Source organism: Humulus lupulus, chromosome 4 (assembly GCF_963169125.1).
Source record: "Humulus lupulus chromosome 4, drHumLupu1.1, whole genome shotgun sequence".
NCBI lineage: Eukaryota > Viridiplantae > Streptophyta > Magnoliopsida > Rosales > Cannabaceae > Humulus > Humulus lupulus.
In genome coordinates this window covers 155,487,729-155,507,611 of record NC_084796.1, presented here as the reverse complement: position 1 = coordinate 155,507,611, position 19,883 = coordinate 155,487,729, and positions in this window count along the sequence as shown.

Here is a 19,883-nt window from a genome sequence, read left to right as displayed (position 1 = left end):
GATTCCCCTAGTTCCCAACCTCAATTCCTCAAGCTCCAAGCCCTGATTTACTGGTTAGAATCTCCCAAGCTCTGCCCAATTCTAGTTCTTGACTGACTTCTTTCCCTTACTTATCTCCTTGAGTTTATCTTAGAGAGTATATATGAGAGAGAGAGAGAGAAGCTATCTTCAGCTGAGAAGGGAAAATAGGTGTCGGTTTCTAAGTCTCGAAAAGCTTCCTAGAATTTGTTTTATTTAACTTAAACTTTAAGGTTACCTCAAGGCTCGGGGTACCAAAATGTCCTCGAGGGCAAAATGGTAAATTTCCCCAATATTCCCTCCTAGACATTCTATCCTCAAATATATCTCCAAATATTTATTTCCATAACCCGATAACCCCAAAATACATCTGTACGCCCTAATTTTCCACGGGCTATTAGCGAGCTGAGATATGGCATAATTATATCTCAACTACGTGAATAATAGATGACCGGAGCTGCCGTTGTTAGATCCTACCTCTTTAGCTCGAAGTAGCCAAAAGTTCATTAAGATTACTTAAGAGCCGAGTCAGAGATATGAAGACTACGGGTCAAGAAGGCTTCCAGCTCCAGGCACGAGCTGAAGTTGGAAGCTGTGACCCTTTATAAAGTCAACCACGCAATGTAAACGTGCATATATCAGACATCACGTGTCTGATATATCCCTGAATTCTCGGACACGCAGCATAAACGTGCATGTTCAGGCACCCACGACTGGGTTGGGCTATGCGGCCCATTATCCCCCTTACCTATTGATTAGATCATACTTCATTTGTCAGGTTATAGGAATTAATCATGAATGTCATAGAAGTGACATGATGGGTAAGAAGGTCATGGGATGACCCCCCTTACCAACTCCCAGGTGCCCTCTCCTATAAATATGGAGACCCTGGGAGTTGCAAAGGATTTGATTCTATTGTGTAACGAAATACCCTGTAAAGAATACCAGGAATATAGCAATAATATTGGTTGGTGGAGTAAAAGGATTTTAACCTTTGAACCACCTAAAAAAGTATTCATATCATCAGTTCATTTTAAGATCATTCATCTGTTTTGGTTCATTACTTAGCACTAATTCCATTCTCTTATTTTCTTAATTACCTGTTAGCGAAGAACCGCGTCAACAGTTTGGTGCTTCATTGAGAGCTTGTTATATTGGTGCCATCGCAAGTATCCAACCATGGTGATCACTCGATCAAGACACGGTAACGAGGCGGACCAACATGATGGGCAGGAGGCCCATCATGCCGCCATCTCCGGTGACCAAAACCTTGAAGTTCAGCAGCGACCGGGCAAGCAGCCAATAGCCGAGGATGACACTGGAAGCTCGGCACCCCGGCCACCTAATCCAAACCTGGATTTTTACACGGCAGTAGAGATGGAGAATGCTCAGCTGAGGAGTCAGCTGGCAAAAGCTAATCAGCAAATTAAGGAGGTGTTGGCCCGACTACCCCCTCTTACAACCGACGCTAACGTCGAAAAGAGGCAAGGCGAGACTCATTAGTCCCGTCGGGGTAATCGGTCCAGGCCTAGCCGGTCAGTCAAACCCCCGACATCCAACTCTACTCCCTCATCGCACTGCCAAGAGACAACCTTCGAAGAACTACCCAGGGTCGAGCAACAGTATAACTTCTCGGTCCGAACTTCAACTCCCAGCTCACTACCAGCCTCGAGCGCACCCAGGAGGGCTCAAGGGAATTCTAGAAGAAGATCAGGGGAGGGCTCACAGCGAAAGCCTGTCCCGGCCAGCCGTCTTGCACCCCGCTCAAATCGCCAGGCGCAAGACCCGCAAGTTGGCAGAGCCAGAAGGCCCCTACCTAACCTGATCCGCCCTGACAGAACCAGGATTGCATCCTCGGTTAGGCATCCTCCTTCACCAATAAGATATCTGTCTCCTCCTCGGCCTGTCCGAGATATTCCAGCTTATGGGAGCAGCAGGAGAAACCCACCTTCTGCAGGACCTTCCCATCGTGGCAGGACGCCCAGAGAAGTCCCGGATCCTCAGCCCCAAAGGCGAGCTCCGAGCTTCTCTAACGGGAGCTACTGGACCGGAAGTCGCCGAAGTGACCTTTCTGGTGGAGACCTGCGCCAACGCCTAAGCTCGGCATAAAGTCCTCAAGCCACCCCGAGGGGCGACCTCCGAGATCGTCTTAATTCCTAAAGGGGAGACCCAGTGGGAAACGGTAGTCGTGCTCACCCAAGGGAAGACCTGTCCGAGATACGCGACAGCGGGAATGTCCCATATAACCTATCTCAATAACCCGCCAAACGTGTACAATGGATCCGGAGCTGTTGAACAGCCCCGGAACAACCAAGGAGATCAGGAAAAACCCTTGAGCGCCTGGCTCAGATGGACGAGTTAATGAGGAAGCTCCTGTCAGAAAAAGAAAAGGATGAATATGATTCAGGGGACGAACTTGAGATCTTCGCCCCCAGCATAGCAGCAACGGCATACCCGCCCGGTTTCCGTATGCCGCATCTATCCAAATTCAATGGAGACGAAGATCCGTCAGATTATCTGGGTATGTTCAATACCCTGATGATGGCCCACAACATTGGACCCGAGCTGAGGTGTTTAATATTTCCCTTCACACTGACTAGGCCGGACAGGCAGTGGTTCAAACAAAGTAAGAAACAGTCAATCAGCTCATGGAAAACTTTCTCTGCTGACTTCAAGAGAGCATTCCGAGCCTCCCAGGCTGCCCGCGTTAAGGCCGACTCCCTGGCCAACGTGAGGCAACAACCCAACGAGCCTTTGAAGGCTTACCTGAGCAGGTTCGCGAATGTCGCTGCTCGGGCCAGAGACGCAGATGATAGCTCCAAGCTCATGGCGTTGAGAACTGGAATCCTCGTCGGAGGGAGACTCTGGAATGAGATACAAAGGAAGGGAGTCAGCTCAGTAAACGAATTCCTAAATAGGGCCCAGGGGTGGATCAACTTGGAGGAGGCCCAAGCCTCAGCTGTAGGAACGAGCCAGGTCCCTGAGCAGCCCGCTGGAGTGGGAATGGAGGTCGTGACAGCGACCCAGAACGTTACGCAGAATAACCAGTTTGGAGGCAAGAGAAAGGGGAACGGCGAGGGCAACCGGCACGACCCAAAGAAGAATAAGTCTGTGGAAAAATTTAAGTCGGTCTACGCGACTTATACGGAGCTCACCCACTCTAGGGAGAACATCTTCCTAGCAAATTCTGCTCGCGTCCCCTGAAAGAAGCCGGAGCCGTTAAAGCACCAGAAGGGGAAGCGAGACCCCTCCAAGTTTTGCCGTTTCCATAATGACATTGGCCACAATACTGATGATTGTAGACACCTGAAGGATGAGATCGAGACTCTCATCCGAGCCGGCCCCTTGGCTCAGTACATGCGGAACAGATTTCCCGCAGCCAGTCCGACTCCGGAAGTCCTGGTCACTCAGCCCGGGTCTCGGGTAGATCAGGACGTCCCTCCTCCAGTGACAGGAGTGGAGATCTCCACAATCTCTGGAGGTCCTCATTTGGCTGGCACGAGCAGAGGTGCCCAAAAGAGGTACGTCAATGAATTTAAGGCTCATAACGGGGTAGAGTTCATCCCCGAGCAACATCTGCCAAAGCAGCAGCGATTGGAAAGGCAACCAATCATTTTTACTGAAGAAGATGCCAGCCACGTTCAGTTCCCTCATAACGACCCTCTAGTCGTAGTAGTGCAGCTTGCTAATCGGAGGGTCAGGAGAGTGCTGATCGATAATGGGAGCTCGGTAAACCTTCTATTCCGGTCCACGCTGGAGAAGATGGGTTCGACTGTCGTCGAGCTGAAGGCGACCTCCATGATGCTTTATGGTTTCTCTGGAGAAGGATCAGCGGCTATAGGGACGATCGAGCTGGTGATCACCTTAGGAGAGGGACCTCGGACAGTCTCCAAACTCCTTGAATTCGTGGCCATCGATTGTCCCGCCGCATACAATGCCATTTTGGGTCGACCTACACTTATAGCTTTTGAAGCCATCACCTCCATCCGCCACCTCGCGCTGAAATTCCCTTCTTCCACAGGGATATGCACGGACCGTGGCGATCAACTTGCTGCCAGGGAATGCTACAGCATTTCCATGAATGGAAAATTGAAACCTGGGCAGTTAACAATGGCCGTCCAAGGTGGAGAAGAGGAATCTCAGGAACCTTTGCCTAATCCTGAGATTGAAAAACCTCAGAGCGCTGAAGGGGAAAGTATCGTCCTAAGTGAGGATATTGACCCTTGAATAGGTGAGGACAAGTCCGAGCTCCAAGTTATTGAAGAGCTCGAGGAAGTAAATATCGATCCACAGAATCCCTCAGGGATGGTTAAGCACGGGAAGAACCTCTGTGGCAAAAGGAAGGTGGAGCTGATCAAATTCCTGCAGGAGAACCTGGATGTGTTCGCATGGTCACACGAGGACATGGTGGGAATCAGTCCAAATGTCATCATGCACACCCTTCATTTGGATAAGAGCGTTCCTGCAAAGTCCCAGAAACAGAGGCGCCTGGGAACAACTCGGGCTAAAGCCCTAGAAGAAGAAGTAGCCCGGCTCAAGAAATGCAACTTTATCCGTGAAGCCAAGTTTCCGGTTTGGGTCGCCAATCCTGTGCTGGTCCCGAAGCCCAACGGGAAATGGCGGACATGCATCGACTTCTCCGATCTGAATAAAGCCTTCCCCAAAGATTGTTTTCCCTTGCCAAGGATCGACCAATTGGTGGACGCCACGGCGGGGCATGAGCTCATGTCCTTTATGGACGCGTACTTAGGCTATAATCAGATCGCCATGAATCCGGCGGACCAGGAGCACACCAGCTTCATGGCCCCAACTAACATCTATTGTTACAAGGTCATGACGTTCGGACTGAAGAACGCCGGTGCTACATACCAGAGATTGGTGAATAGGATGTTCGCCAACCAGATCGGGAAGAACATGGAAGTATACGTGGACGACATGCTGGTCAAGTCAAAAACTACCGATAACCATGTTTCCGACCTGGAGGAATGCTTCAAGATACTAAGGGAGTATGGCATGAGGCTTAACCCACAGAAGTGCACTTTTGGGGTCGCGTCTGGAAAATTCATGGGTTTCATCGTCAATACCTGAGGAATCGAGGCAAACCCCGATAAGATCAGGTCAGTGCTCAAGCTTCCTGCACCTAGGTCGCATAAGGACGTTCGAGGCCTGACAGGAAGGGTGGCAGCCCTTAATCAGTTTATTTCAAAATCCACCGACAAATGCCTGCCATTCTACAACCTGCTCCGAGGGAATAAGAAGTTCGAGTGGACAAAGGAGTGCGAGAGTGCTTTCCTCGACCTGAAGGCACATCTGGCCGAGCCGCTCGTATTGTCCAAACCAAAAGCAGGAGAGCCTCTTTTCCTTTACCTAGCTGTCATAGTAGATGTGGCTAGTGCCGTATTGGTCCGAGAAGAAGACCGGGTTCAAAAACCAATCTACTACATCAGCAAGAGACTTCTCGGAGCCGAGTCCCAATACCCGTTGATGGAAAAGATGGCATTCTATCTTATCACAGCCTCCTGAAAGCTCAGGCTGTATTTCCAGTCCCACTCAATACACGTCATGACCGATCAACCTTTAAGGCAGGTTTTGCAAAAACCTAAAGCATTGGGACGCCTGTTGAAGCGGGCTATCGAGCTCAGTCAGTTCGAGATTCTATACACCCCATGAACTGCGATAAAAAGTCAGGCCCTGGCCGATTTCCTGGCAGAATGCACAGGATTCAGAAAAGATCCTGTGGAAGAGTCACCCCAGGTCACCTCGACCCAGGCGTCATGGAAGATCTTCGTGGATGGCTCATCTAATGAGAACGGCTCCGGGGCTGGAATCATTTTGATATCCCCAGAGGGGCATAGATTCCACTCGGCACTGAGATTCGGATTCAAGGCATCCAACAACGAGGCCGAATACGAAGCTTTTCTGGCCGGGCTAAGGATAGCCCACGAGCTGAAAGCTAGCTCCGTTCAATGCTTCAGCAATTCCCAGCTCGTGGTAAACCAGGTGCTAGGAAAATATCAGGCATGGGGGACCAAGATGGCTGCTTACATGGCCAAGGTGAAATTCGAGCTGTCTGCATTTGAACGAGGCTCAATCGAGCAGATACCTCGAGAGCAGAACACTAACGCAGACGCCCTCACCAAGCTCGCTACCTACGGGGAGACGGAGGCTTTGGGATTAGTACCGGTAGAGTTCTTGGAGAAACCAAGTATAGAAGAGGTTGGGGCGGAGGTCGAGATGATCGACGCCAGACCGACCTGGATGATCCCCATCCTCGAGTATCTCACCGAAGGAAAGTTACCCGAGGGGCGTAATGACGCACGGCGGGTACTGTACCAGGCTCCAAGGTATACGATAGTAGATGGGGTGCTGTACCGGCGTGTGCATTCCCTACCCCTCCTGTGATGTGTTCTGCCAGGTGAAGCAAAGACCATCCTGCAGGAAGTGCACGAGGGTTTTTGCGGGGATCACACTGGGGGGCAAAGCTTGGCCCTAAAAGTCTTAAGGCAAGGGTATTACTGGCCCACACTATCGAAGGACTCGATCTCGTACGTCAAGAAATGTGACAAGTGCCAGCGATTCGCCACAGTTTCCTGAGCTCCCCCAGTCGAGCTGAAGATGATCTCGTCACCATGGCCATTTGCGGTCTGGGGAATCGACCTAGTTGGCGCCCTCCCTACGGGAAAGGGCGGGGTCCTCTACGTTGTGGTGGCTATCGACTAATTCACAAAGTGGGCTGAGGCAGAACCTTTGGCAACAATAACTTCCAAGAAAGTCCTCGACTTTGTGGTCAAAAGCATTATCTGCTGGTTCGGGCTGCCAAAGAAAATCGTATCCAACAATGGGACTCAGTTCGACAGCGACCTCTTCACCAAATTTTGTGAAAGGTACGGCACTGTGAAAAGCTTCTCCTCCATGGTCTATCCCCAAGCAAATGGCCAGGTCGAAGCTGTCAATAAAATGCTAAAGGCGAGCCTTAAGAAAAGGCTAGACGAAGCCAAGGGGGTCTAGCCAGAATAGCTCCCCCAGGTACTATGGGCATACTGGACCTCGCATCGAACTCCTACCGGTCATACTCCTTTCTCCCTGACTTTTGGGAGTGAGGCAGTCCTCCCTGTCGAGATTAAGGTATCTTTGTATAGAGTCCAGGCGTATGACCAGGACCACAACCACGAACTACTTTGCGCGTCCCTTGACCTGATTGATGAAAGACGAGAAGATTTGCAGCTCCAGCTCGCGCATTACCAGCAAAAAATCACTCGTTATTTCAACTCAAAGGTCAAAAAATGCGCCTTTAGCATTGGCGACCTGGTCCTCAGAAGAGTCTTCTTAGCCGGTAAGGATCCCAAAGATGTAGTATTGGGACCGAACTGGGAAGGGCCATATCAAATCACCGAGGTCATAAAGGAAGGAACTTACAAATTAGCTTAGCTCAGTGGAGAAGCAGTCCCACGAACTTGGAACGCCATCCATTTGAAGAAATATTATCAGTAACACCCTTGTAAGGCTTAAAGGCCATTTTTTGAGCAATGAAAATCAAATCTTTTTTCATTATTCTCAAGTAACCACAAAAGACCCTTTCCTAATTACTTGGGGGGAATATGGTGCCTGGATACAACCAGGTCGCCCTAAAAAACTTAGAAGTTAATTCAAATCGATTGATCGTTGTTTTTCTTAAAAAAGCACGAGATATTGATAAAAATTAACGCGAACTAAGTCGTATCCTGGATATAACCAGGTCGCCCTAAAACTTAGAAGTTAATTCAAATTGATTGATCATTTTTTTTTCTTAAAAAGCACGAGATATTGATAAAAATTAACGCCAACTAAGTTTTCAAATTAACGTCCTGGATATAACCAGGTCCTAAAAACTTAGAAGTTGATTCAAATTGATTGGTCGGTGTTTTTCTTAAAAAGCACAAGATATTAATCAAGAATTAACACGAACTAAGTTTTCAAATTAACGTCCTAGATATAACCAGGTCCTAAAAACTTAGAAGTTGATTCAAATTGATTGGTCAATGTTTTTCTTAAAGAGCACGAGATATTAATCAAGAATTAACGCGAACTAAGTTTTCAAAGCAATGTCCGGGGTGCAACCAGGACTTATCTTAGAAGTTGGTTCAATAATGGTTATGTTTTTTCCTAGAAAAGCATAGAATATCAATCGCAGCACCAACAAAAAACTAAGACTATTGCCAAAACGCATAAAGGTAAAATGATGCAAATCAATTAAAAGCAAAAAGTTGGTAAAACCAATTGTCTCAAGGTTAGAAAACCTCATACAAAGTTACAAAAAATATATATAATATATACAAAGGATAAAAGGAAAAGGAGTCCTAGGCCCCGCCAGGCTGCTCCAATGAGGTCACCACCTCGCCCTCCTGCTCGGCGGCTGCGGAGTTCTCCCCAGTCTCGGATGGCGCCTCGTGCTGAAGGCAAGCTTTGAACTTCTCCATAAAGCTCTCCTAAGCATCCGCCCCCATGAATGAGAAGTCACCATCTGGGTTATAAACCCAGCAATGGTACAGCATAGCCTCCATGGAGGAGCTGGAGGCTGCCCTCTCCGTCGCCAGGGCGGCCTTGGCCTCCTCGGCCTCAGCCTTCGTGGCGTCCAGTGCGGCTCGAGCGGCCCTGGCCTCGCCGCAGCTAGTACGGCCTTGGTAGCCTCGACCTCCTGCAGCTTAGGGCGGGACGCTTCCAACTCGGCCTGTACGGTTGCCAGGGCATCCTTAGCCTCCTACGCCTGTTTCTTGGCAGGCTCAAGGGCGGCCAGGACATTCTGGTGTTCCCCCCTCATGTCATCGAGCCTGGCCCGAGATCGGGATATGCTCTGGTGGAGAGCCAGGGCACCCTACAAAGAGCCGAAAAGATGATAAGGCAACTGCCTTAAATAAAAACTAATAAACATATGATGCATAGCGAGCAGGGAGTACCAAGGACGAGGTCAACTTACCGTGAGAGCCATCCCCAGCGAAGACTCCATCACATTCTTCGGGCTCCTTGTCTCGATCGCCCTCAGGTCCCTCTCGGTGGCATTGTAGTAATGGTCCGCGGTGTTTCTTGCTGTCTCGTAGACCGTTCCCCGAAAGACGTCGGGGATCTTCTCCAGAGCCCGGGGGTTCACCGGTACGCGCACCTCGGGGGTTGTGGCTGCCAAGGTCCCAGGGGGCGCCTCCATACCCCGAGCGGGGTCGGGAACTCACGGGAGAGGAGGCATCATCATAGCAGGAGGAGGTGGAGGCAGTTTCCCCGGAGCTGCCGAAGCCTGGCTTTTCCCCTTTGTAGGAGACTTAGAAATACTCCCGATGGCCTTCTTTGCCAGCCAGAGATTTTTCACCGAGGGCCCAGAGGTCCCTGAAGGGTTCCCTCCAGGGAACATGGCTTGTAGGTCATTGCCTCTGGGCTGAGACATCTCCTCTGAGAAAGCAAAGGCAAAGTATTAATATACAAGCAGAAATATTTATGCAAGACAACAAAAGTTAAAGGGAAAACAGATCTCAAATATATTGAAAGGGATCCTACCCTCCGAGCTAGAGGAAGAATCTATGGTCACGACCACCGTCACCGAAGCTGCAGCGGGTGAGTCTAGGGTAATGACTTCGTGGGCTGGAAGAGGTTCTGGGTCTGAATCTGGCTCGGGACTAGACTCTTCTACATATTGCCTAAGGCCCGGAGCTACTATACCCTCTAGGAGGGAGGGTCACGACCGAAGGTTGGTCCCGTACTCCTAAAAAATGACCGACCTAAAATCTATGGTGTTGTCTACAACTACGGTTCCCCTAGGGCGGCTACTTTCGTAATCCAGCACGAGCTGGTCGACGCACTGGAGTAAGGATATATCGCGGTCTGGGTCACTTCGGTGATGTTGAACGGGCTGGTTGGGATTGAACCTAGCTAACCGAGGATCGGCGGTGGCCCTATCTATGTCCCTGAACATGTAAGGATTACCTTGCCCAGAGGGACCTGTGGCTGCTCCGGACCGGACCCTCTCCTCGTCCGTTTCTTGGGCGACCTCCAGCGCCCGCTTCCTCCTCGTCCTTACGAGGGGCACCTCGTCCTCCTCGTCCCCGTCCTCTCATTCCCCCATGGTCTCCTCCTCGGGGATGGGTGCCATCTCGTGGGCCGGAGGAGGACCCCGGGGTCTTCTCAAGGCCAAAGTCTAGCCCGGAGAGATCAGCTTGCACGCCAGCATCGTCTCATCTATCACGAGCTGGCGATAGTCCTTTTCACTGGGGGCAGACCCGCCAGTGTCTCGTATTGACCCCCGAGGGTCAAAGACTTGGCCATCCTAGCGAAAATGGCTGCATGATTGTTTCTAAGTCAGGAACAAATGAGGGGAAATATTCAATAGTCAACTCACGGGCTAAGAGTAAAAGATACTTACGAGAACGGTTGAAGTAATGAAGTTCGCAATTGCGAAACCCCTTGGACATAAAGAAATGGTCTTTGAAGTCGTTGGGGTGGCTGGGCAGATCGATGACTGCAGCCGTATTTGGAAAACGGGTCAGGTAGTAGAACCAGTCGCCTCGCCCCCGTGGCTCCGGGCTGGCCTTGAGGCAGAAAAAATATAAGATATCCGTCGGGGTGGGGATCTCCCATTCCTGCTTTAGGAACAGATATCTCAGCCCCGCTAACAAACGGTAGGAGTTAGGGGGGAGCTGGAAAGGAGCCAACTTCACGTAGTTGAGGAAGTCAGCAAAGTATTGGTCCAGCGGGAGGAAGGCCCCAGCCTTGAAGTGCTCATCACTCCAAGCCACGTATTCCTCGTCGAGCGGAGCGCAGCTCCGCTCACCTTCTAGGGGAGGTCGGGCGATCAGGGCGCCCCTCCCCAGCTCGATATTGTGGGAAAGGAATATTTTATTCACTTTCCCCTGGTCAGTGATCTTCGAGACGATCTTCTCAGCCTCGAAGAAAGCGTCGGCCGCCACCTCGAGCTCCCGCTCCACAGCCGACCCAAAAACGGGGATTGGAGAGTCTGTCACCACCTCCTTTCCTTTGGATTGTTGAGAAGACGAGGTGCCTGCGGTCTTCTTAGGGGCGTTCTTCTTGGGTCCCATTGGGTCGCCTAGCGAACAAAAGAAGAAAATTTTAGAAAAGGTGACCTAAGCATAAGAAAGAATCTGAAGAGGTGTTTCCTTTGCACGGGCTGAGGTAATCTCAGCCCGTGGAGAGTGAGACCACGCGGTTCTATGAACACGCGCATGTGCTCCCAACAGATCCCCGATTACTCAAAATTCGTGTGTCAGGAGGGTCAAGATAAAAGTTTCCTTGGAAGGAAAGTTTCAGTAGGCAAGAAGTGCAGAACCGCCTGGGAAGCGTGTCCCCTAAGCTACCCGGTTTTGCACCAAAAGGCTGGATATTTTAAACAAGCAGACCAAAACTCCTACCCAGAAGATTTCCCCAGAAAGCATACCCTGTGAGCCAAGTTCCTAAATGGTTTTCTTCTACAATCGATGCTCTAAAATAAAAACCTACACCCTTCATACCCATAAAAAACCAACAGAATGTTGCATGCAGCTACAGGATCTATTTACCTAGGCTACAGTGAAGAAGAAATTCAAAGCATGCACAGTCAGAAAACTTACGGAGTGTTTTGCTGTGGAGGGGATGAAGGGATCGTCTGGGTTGGAGCCTCGTCGGAATAGCTAGTACCAAAGCCTGAAAGGAGCCCTTGTGGCTGAACTTCTGGAATGCTAGGAACGGTAACCGGGAGAAAAAGAGGGTTTTTTGAGGATGAAAAGAGAGAAGAAGATGGGAAATTTAGAAAATTTTCAAATAAACGGGTGGCCCATGCGTAAGATGGCCACCCCTTTTATATACGTGAAAGGCCATGTGAGGAGGGCCATTGGATTGCCCTGATGTGGGATCTGAGGCTCTCTACTCGAAAGTCGAAACGACGGTCGAGTATAGGCTAGGCCATTTAATGCGGTTCTTGGAAGACGAACCGTCACCAACTACGATGCTCCACGTATTTGGCGCCTGCGTAATGGGCGTAATGTGGAGAGTTCAGGAGGAAGCCTAAAAGCCTCCACTATGGCCCCAGATGACATCATGTGCCATGAGCAGAGGCTTGGGGAGCAAATGTACGCCCTAATTTTCCATGGGCTATTAGCGAGCTGAGATATGGCATAATTATATCTCAGCTACGTGAATAATAGATGACTGGAGCTGCCGTTGTCAGGTCCTACCTCTTTAGCTCGAGGTAGCCAAAAGTTCATTAAGATTACTTAAGAGCCGAGTCAGAGACATGTAGACCGCGGGTCAAGAAGGCTTCCAGCTCCAGGCACGAGCTGGAGTTGGAAGTTGTGACCCTTTATAAAGTCAACCATGCAATGTAAACGTGCATATATCAGACATCACATGTCTGATATATCCCTAAATTCTCGGACACGCAGCATAAGCGTGCATGTTCATGCACCCATGACTGGGTTAGGCCATGCGGCCCATTATTCCCCTTACCTATTGATTAGACCACACTTCATTTGTCAGGTTTTAGGAATTGATCATGAATGTCACAGAAGTGACATGATGGGTAAGAAGGTCACGGGATGACCCCCCTTACCAACTCCCAGGTGCCCTCTCCTATAAATATGGAGACCCTAGGAGTTGCAAAGGGTTGGATTCTATTGTGTAACGAAATACCCTGTAAAGAATACCAGGAATATAGCAATAATATTGGATGGCGGAGTAGAAGGATTTTAACCTTTGAACCACCTAAAAAAGTATTTGTATCATCAGTTCATTTTAAGATCATTCATCTGTTTCGGTTCATTACTTAACACTAATCCCATTCTCTTATTTTCTTAATTTCCTGTTGACGAAGAACCACGTCAACAACATCTAATACCCAAAGTACCCCTCGACTCACCCTGAGTCGGATTCTCAACCCCGTTGTGACTTTCTGGCTAACCGCTCCCCAGGACTGTCTCGGATCATGCGACGTAGAAATATATCACATTCATATCATATTTATCACATTTACGCCCTCAACGGGCTAAAATCACAAACATACCCCTAACATCCAAACGGGGCCCTCATGCATATTTAATTCAGTTAAACATGCATCTATATCACATATTCACATAAATTCACATATTAACATATTAAATCATTTATTGCCCTCCAGGCACGCTAATCAAGGCCTTAAGCCCTATTAGCAAATTTGGGTCGTTACAAGCTTGGCCTTATAGGAAGAGAAGATAGAGGAAGAAAGAGAAAGAGAGAGGAGAGAGAGAGAGGGGTTAGTTTTAATTTTAATTTTGTTTTGAGTTTTCTTTTATTTAATTAGTTTATATTTAAAAATCAATTTAATTTAATTATTTTATTTATTTTCATAAATTTTTAATTTATAACATTATATTAATATTATTAAATTAAATTATTTAAAAAAGTAGGGGTATTTTGGTCATATTGAAAAATAGTTTCACCAAAATTGGGCTCAGGGTATTAATTTGTTCCATTTTGCGAAACGTAGGGTTCAAATTATCATTTAACAAAACACATGGTCTGATCGGTAACTTTTGCAAAACACAAAGTCCAAAATGGTTTTTACCTTATTTTTAATGAGAAATTATATATTTTAATTGCTCTAGCCATTAATTAGATAATATATATTTATATATAACTTTTTGTTAGCTTTAATTTTTTTTTAAATAAAATAATTAAAATTTGATCAAATACAGTTTTTAAATTTGTAGGTTAAATTTAGAATATTTTTAATATTTTTATATTAAAATTATTAGTATTTTCTATAAAAGAAAATGAGAAAAAAAGTGTTTAATTTGAAAACTAAAATGCACCATATATAATCTATAAATTAAAACATAAAAAAAATACAAAAATTTAAATTATTATGAACACTAAATTTTAAACTAATAAACAACATCAAATAATTTACTTTTTCAGCACACACAAATTACCTAAAACCTATATAATTTACAAAAGAAAAAACACACACAAAAATAAGCTCATAAATATTAATGATATGAAAGAAATTATTTTTTTATATTTATTTTAGATTTTGTTTAGTAATCTTCATTTTAAACTTAAAAATTGCTAAATAAATACACATAAAATCTTTTTTAATTGGTATAAAATTTATAAGTTTAAAACATTAAATAAATTATGCATCTTAGTTGTTTAATTATGCAATTAAATAAAAAATGATAAAGTAATATAGATAAGATAATAAAATTAATTTGTAGATGTAGCTTTTAATAATGTATTCACTTTTTGTTGTAAATGATTTTACTATATTATAGTGCATGTATCACTAATAATGAAAAAATATACAACTATTTTAATATTTAGACTTTATTAATCACACTTTTTTTATTATATTTTCTTATCTAAATTATAATTGTAGCGCATACCTTTTATGTGCTTCCACCACTAATATAATGAAAAGTATCACTCATCATAAATAAATATTATTTATTTTTTCATTTTGAGTTATTGGTTCACGGCTAAAAAATTAATGGTTATAAAATCTACTTGGTAGAATTTGATAGGAAATAAACTTATTTTAATAAAGGAAATCTTCTTTTTTCTCCCTCATTTAAATCCCTTTTCATCGCAAAGGGTTTCTTTTTCCTTCTTTGGTATCACCTTCAACTAGGGTGGTCAGCGAGTGTTGGGGGAGAGTGAGATTATACCACCACAATAACTAGAATCTACACAAAATTATGCTTGACATAGACCAAAGAAATATTGAGAAAGATGATGCAAAATCTAGTGTTGGAACACAATTCTTCAACTTTGATGATGCTTCAAAACCCTTGAGAACAACCACTTTGAGTTTTTCATTTTTCAATGCAAAACAAAAAATCAAGGCTTATACACGATTCTATCACTGTCCTAATTCTCTATTTCCTAGCCATCATTGATGCTTCAGGCATTTTCTAAGAGGAAAAGGGAATTTGGATTTAACAAGCCTTAAACTCACAAAGTCAAGCACTTTCTTTATGAGTTTCTTGGAGAAACCTTGAGATTCTTGAAAGCTAGAAAGAGAGAGAGAGAGAAAGGTTAGAGAGAGATTTGAGAGAGTGATGAAGCCTTCAAAAACTCTATAAGAACCCTTTTATAGTGTAGGCACCATCATTAGGTCTAATCAATAAGATTGAATATAAGGAACTCATCATTTGGAGCTTAAGACATGTGTCCGTACGGACGTAGGGACACTTCAGGCGATGCGTTGCCTGCCTGTAGCCGATGTGTCGCCTACTAGCAGGCAATGCATTACCTTCTAGGACTTCTAAGTCTCCTTTCATCTAGGCAATGCAATGCCTCCAAAAAGGCAATGCATCGCCACCTCCTCTGTCCAACGACCCATCCAATGGGCCTAAAATTTTGCCAAATGCTACCAAACTTTTTGGGGAACCTTAGATACCTCCATGTATTACTTTGGACCCAAAAACACAATTTTTAAAATCCTACAATTCAAACTCAAATTTCACATCTTTACTATGTGAAATTCACTAAGTATTTTATACCTAGCTTGTATAACAACACTTATCCTTTGTATTTAACCAATCATAACATTCCCCCACTTGGTTAAATACAAGCCTCAATCACTAGCTCAAATAGTTTTGCTGCTTAAAGTAAAGTGTCTTACGACTTGAACTTTACGATAGTGATAATACCACAGCCAACAAATACCCACCTCATTGCTCTAGGACCCAACTTTGCCCTTTTAGGTTTTGTGTTCTTGCTATAAGCAAGACACCACCAAACTTTTAGATACCCTAGGTTGAGTTTTTTTCCTTTCCATGTCTCATATGGTGAAATTATTCTTTAAAGGAATCCGATTTAGAATATGACAAGCAGATAAGAAGGTTTCTCCCCATAATCCAAAACTCAACTTTGCATGTAATAGCATAACATTTATCATTTCAACAAGTGTTCTATTCTTTCTTTCTGTTATACCATTTTGTTGGGGTGTGTAAGGGGATGTACATTCATGTATTATACCATGCATTTCACAAAACAAATTGAATTCATTGGAAAAGTATTCACTGCCCCTATCACTTCTTATCACTTTGATTTTCTTTTCCAATTGATTTCCAAATTCGGCTTCATAGATTTTAAACATGCTAAAGGCTTCATTCTTACTCTTAAGCAAGTAAACATATGTGAATCTAGAACAATCATCAATAAAGGTAATAAGGTATCTATGTCCACCTCTTGTTATCATTCCATTTAATTCACATAAATCACTATGTATCAAATCTAACAAATTAGTTTCTCTCTCAACACTAGGATAAAGTTCCTTAACCATTTTAGAATTAACACATAGTTGAAATTTTTCATGCTTAAGTCTATTATGCTGCAAAGTTATAAATTTAAAGCCAAGCATATAACATTAAGATGTAGATACATTATTATCAAAATTTGAGTTTTGAGTACAAAAATTTATCATACCAACACAAACATACCATTTTCTAACAAAGTAATTACCCTTGGACAAAATCAGCTTACTAGTCTCAAATACCGCTTTGATGCCCAGTTTGCTTAACAAGTTCCCACTTACGAGATTTATACTCATGTCCAGAATACACAACACATTTTTAAGAAGAACTTTCTTTCCGGGTGTGAAGTAGAGATCAACATTGCCTTTGCTCATCACCTTCGATGTATGTTCATTCCCCATTTGGATTTCATAGCCTTCTTTGGTCTCTTCAAATGTTTTGAAGAGTCATCTATCATAAGTCACATGAATGGTGACACAAGTGTCATACCATCATTCTTGCACCTTCCCTTGGATGGCATTCACCTCACTCAAGGTTGCAACCAACTTCCCTTCGATTGTGTTGACCATGGATCCAGAATTGGTAGATTTTTAGAATTTGTATTCCCTAGCCATGTGACTACTCTTGCCACACAAAAAAAAACAAGGGCATTTGGCACCCTTGAATTTACCTTAATTCTTCCTGAGGGTTAGGTAATTTTCCTTCTTTGATTGGGCTTCTTGTGAGCTTTTCCTTTAGATGAAGAGGTTTTCTCTGTGGCATTTTCCTTGGATGTCCATTCGTTTGACTCTTCCATACACGTGTCTTTAGGACGAGTATCCTATTCAATCCTTAGGTGCTTAAGGATTTCTTCAAAAGATACCTCCTCATTGTTATAGAGAAACTTCTTCATATAGCCTCTCCAAGATGGAGGCAACTTGGCACTTATGGCATCCACAATAAAGGACTTCGGCAAGGTTATCTTAAGAGTAGATAACTTGTAATTCATGTACTTGTGGAAGTAAGGGTTTTTCATAAAAAAAAAATTAATTTCATATATTGAGTTATGAGAAATTTCTTGGTACCTTCTTCTTGGGCTTTGTAATTATTGTCTAGTGCTTCCCAAATTTCCTTTTCTCTTGTGATTTTTTTTATGTTTTGTTTTATGATATGCAAGTGTACATAATCGTCTAGCAAGTAATATAAAGATAATTATTCTAATCATTTCCACAAAGATTGATTTAAGCTAAATATTATCGTAATCAACTTTAGACAATTTGGGTTGCAAATAATTTGAAATAATTTAATTAATTAAGATTTAAAAACTAATTTAGAAAAATGAAATAAGCATAGAAAATAAAATCAATGGAGTAGTCAATTTGTTAAATGAATTAATGGAAGTTGCTAGGAATATCAATTCTCCCTAATTTTTAGTTCAACCTTGTTTTTTTTTTTTTGTAGCAATGTCCAACAAGTAATCTTGTAACTAGGATTCCCTAATCAATGTACATGCAATTTTTCCAAATGCTCATGTTAAAGTTCTAGCAATTAAATTCACATATTCCTATGCTAAATTCAATTTCAAGAACATAAATTCAAGCATCAACCCTTCAAGTTTGCATGGTGAATAAAATATCCCTAAATTATTCACTAATCAACATGCATCAACTAAGTCTATCCATTAATCTAAACTCTTTTGGAATTCAAATTAGCTTGTATCCCACTAAAGTTGATCACTCTCAAGAGAAATTAACAATAAGAATATCTTACATGAATAAGAAATATTTTCCATAAATTAGAGTCAACAAGTCAAGGTTCACTACAAATTAGGTTTCATCAATACCCCTACCTTTCAATAAATTAAGGAGGTTGTGGCGGCACTGGTGTTTGGTGGTGACGAGGTGGTTCCAGTCAGAGATGGGGGGCGACGATGGGAAGGGAGGTAGAGGGCTAGATTTCTTGAGTCATGGGATTGTTGGGTTCTCGAAGGCAAGAGGAAGGTCACTTTCAAGGTGACAGGGTCGAGTTGCTGGATTACGACGGGAAGTGAAATGAAGAGCTGGGGTGGACGTGGTCGGAGGGGGAGTGGCATTGGGGTTTGGGTCTGAGGTGGGGCAACGACAGGGAAAAAGATGATGAGGGTTAGGGTGGTGAAATGGATTAGGTATTTTGAGGGAAATTAGGGATAGAAAATTGAAAGTAAATGAAAATAATTGAGCAAAATTTCTGCTCCCAAAAATTTATTTGCTCCATTTTACAAACTTTGTTGTAACATTACACCAACTTTGTTGCAGCAAAGTTAAGTCAGAAAGTTTAGGGTAAAAGATGATGTTGTAGAATTGCACCAATGTCGCTGCAGCAAAACGAAGTTAGATATTTTGCAAAAAAGTGATGATGTAGCATTGCACCAACTTTGCTCCAACAAAACAAAGTCAAAGAGTTTACTCAAAAGTGATGTTGTAGCATTGCACCAACTTTGCTGCAGCAAAACAAAGTCAAAGAGTTTGCTCAACAGTGATGTTGTAGCATCAATTAACGTTGCTACAACAAAAATGCCAAAACAAAAAACTCATCTTTCTCCACGAATTTTGCTACAACATCACACAAACTTTGTTGCAGTAAAGTTATCACCGAGATCTTGCTTTTCTTTCCCCCATCTTTGCTAAAACATCACCAAAAATGGATTTGACCATCTTGACTTGAACTTGCCTGGAAATAGCTTTAAGCATGAGTATAAGAGCAAGACTCAGTGACCTTCTTCAAACACTCTAGACATAATGTGCTTGCCATGCCACTTCTTTGTTTTCTCCTTATAAAGCTTGGCATTTTCATGAGAGAATAAGCGTGTTTCTTCTAGCTCATTTAGCTGCAACATTCTCTTTTCTCTAGCAAGTTGCAAGTCCATATTAAGTGTTTGAAGAGCCCAATATGCACGGTGCTCTAGCTCAACCGGTAAATGGAAAGCTTTTTGAAACACCAATCAATATGGTGACATTCCCAATTGTGTCTTGAACACTGTCATACAGGCCCACAATGCATCATCTAATCTTTTGGACCAATCCTTGTGATTCGGGTTCACCACTATCTGAAGAACCCCTTTTATCTCTCTATTGCACAACTCAGCTTGCCCTTTAGTTTGAGGGTGGTATGCAGTAGCTACTTTGTGCCTCGCGTCATATTTAGCCAACAAACTTGCTAGTAGCTTATTCACAAAGTGAGTACCCTCATCGCTTATGACTGTCGTTGGGGTGCCAAAATGAGTAAAGTCATTCTTTTGCAAGAACTTCAAGACAACCTTGGAGTCATTAGTTGGGAAGGCTACTCCTTCCACCTAATTTGAGACATAATCCACAACTACCAAGATATACAAGTTTCCATAAGGAAGAAATGAGCCTCACACATCAAACAATTCAACTTCAAGAATATTAGTTAAGGTCATCCCATTCCTTCTAGAAGTATTACCATCCCTTTGACATTGATCACATCTTATCAAAAAAGCATGGACATCTTTAAACAAGGAAGGATAAAAGAAACCACATTGAAGTACCTTAGATGCGCTGCGAATTACACTGAAATTCCGTCCATGAGGTGAAGAGTGGCAATGGTATAAGATATCCTCCATCTCTTGCTCTGGAACAC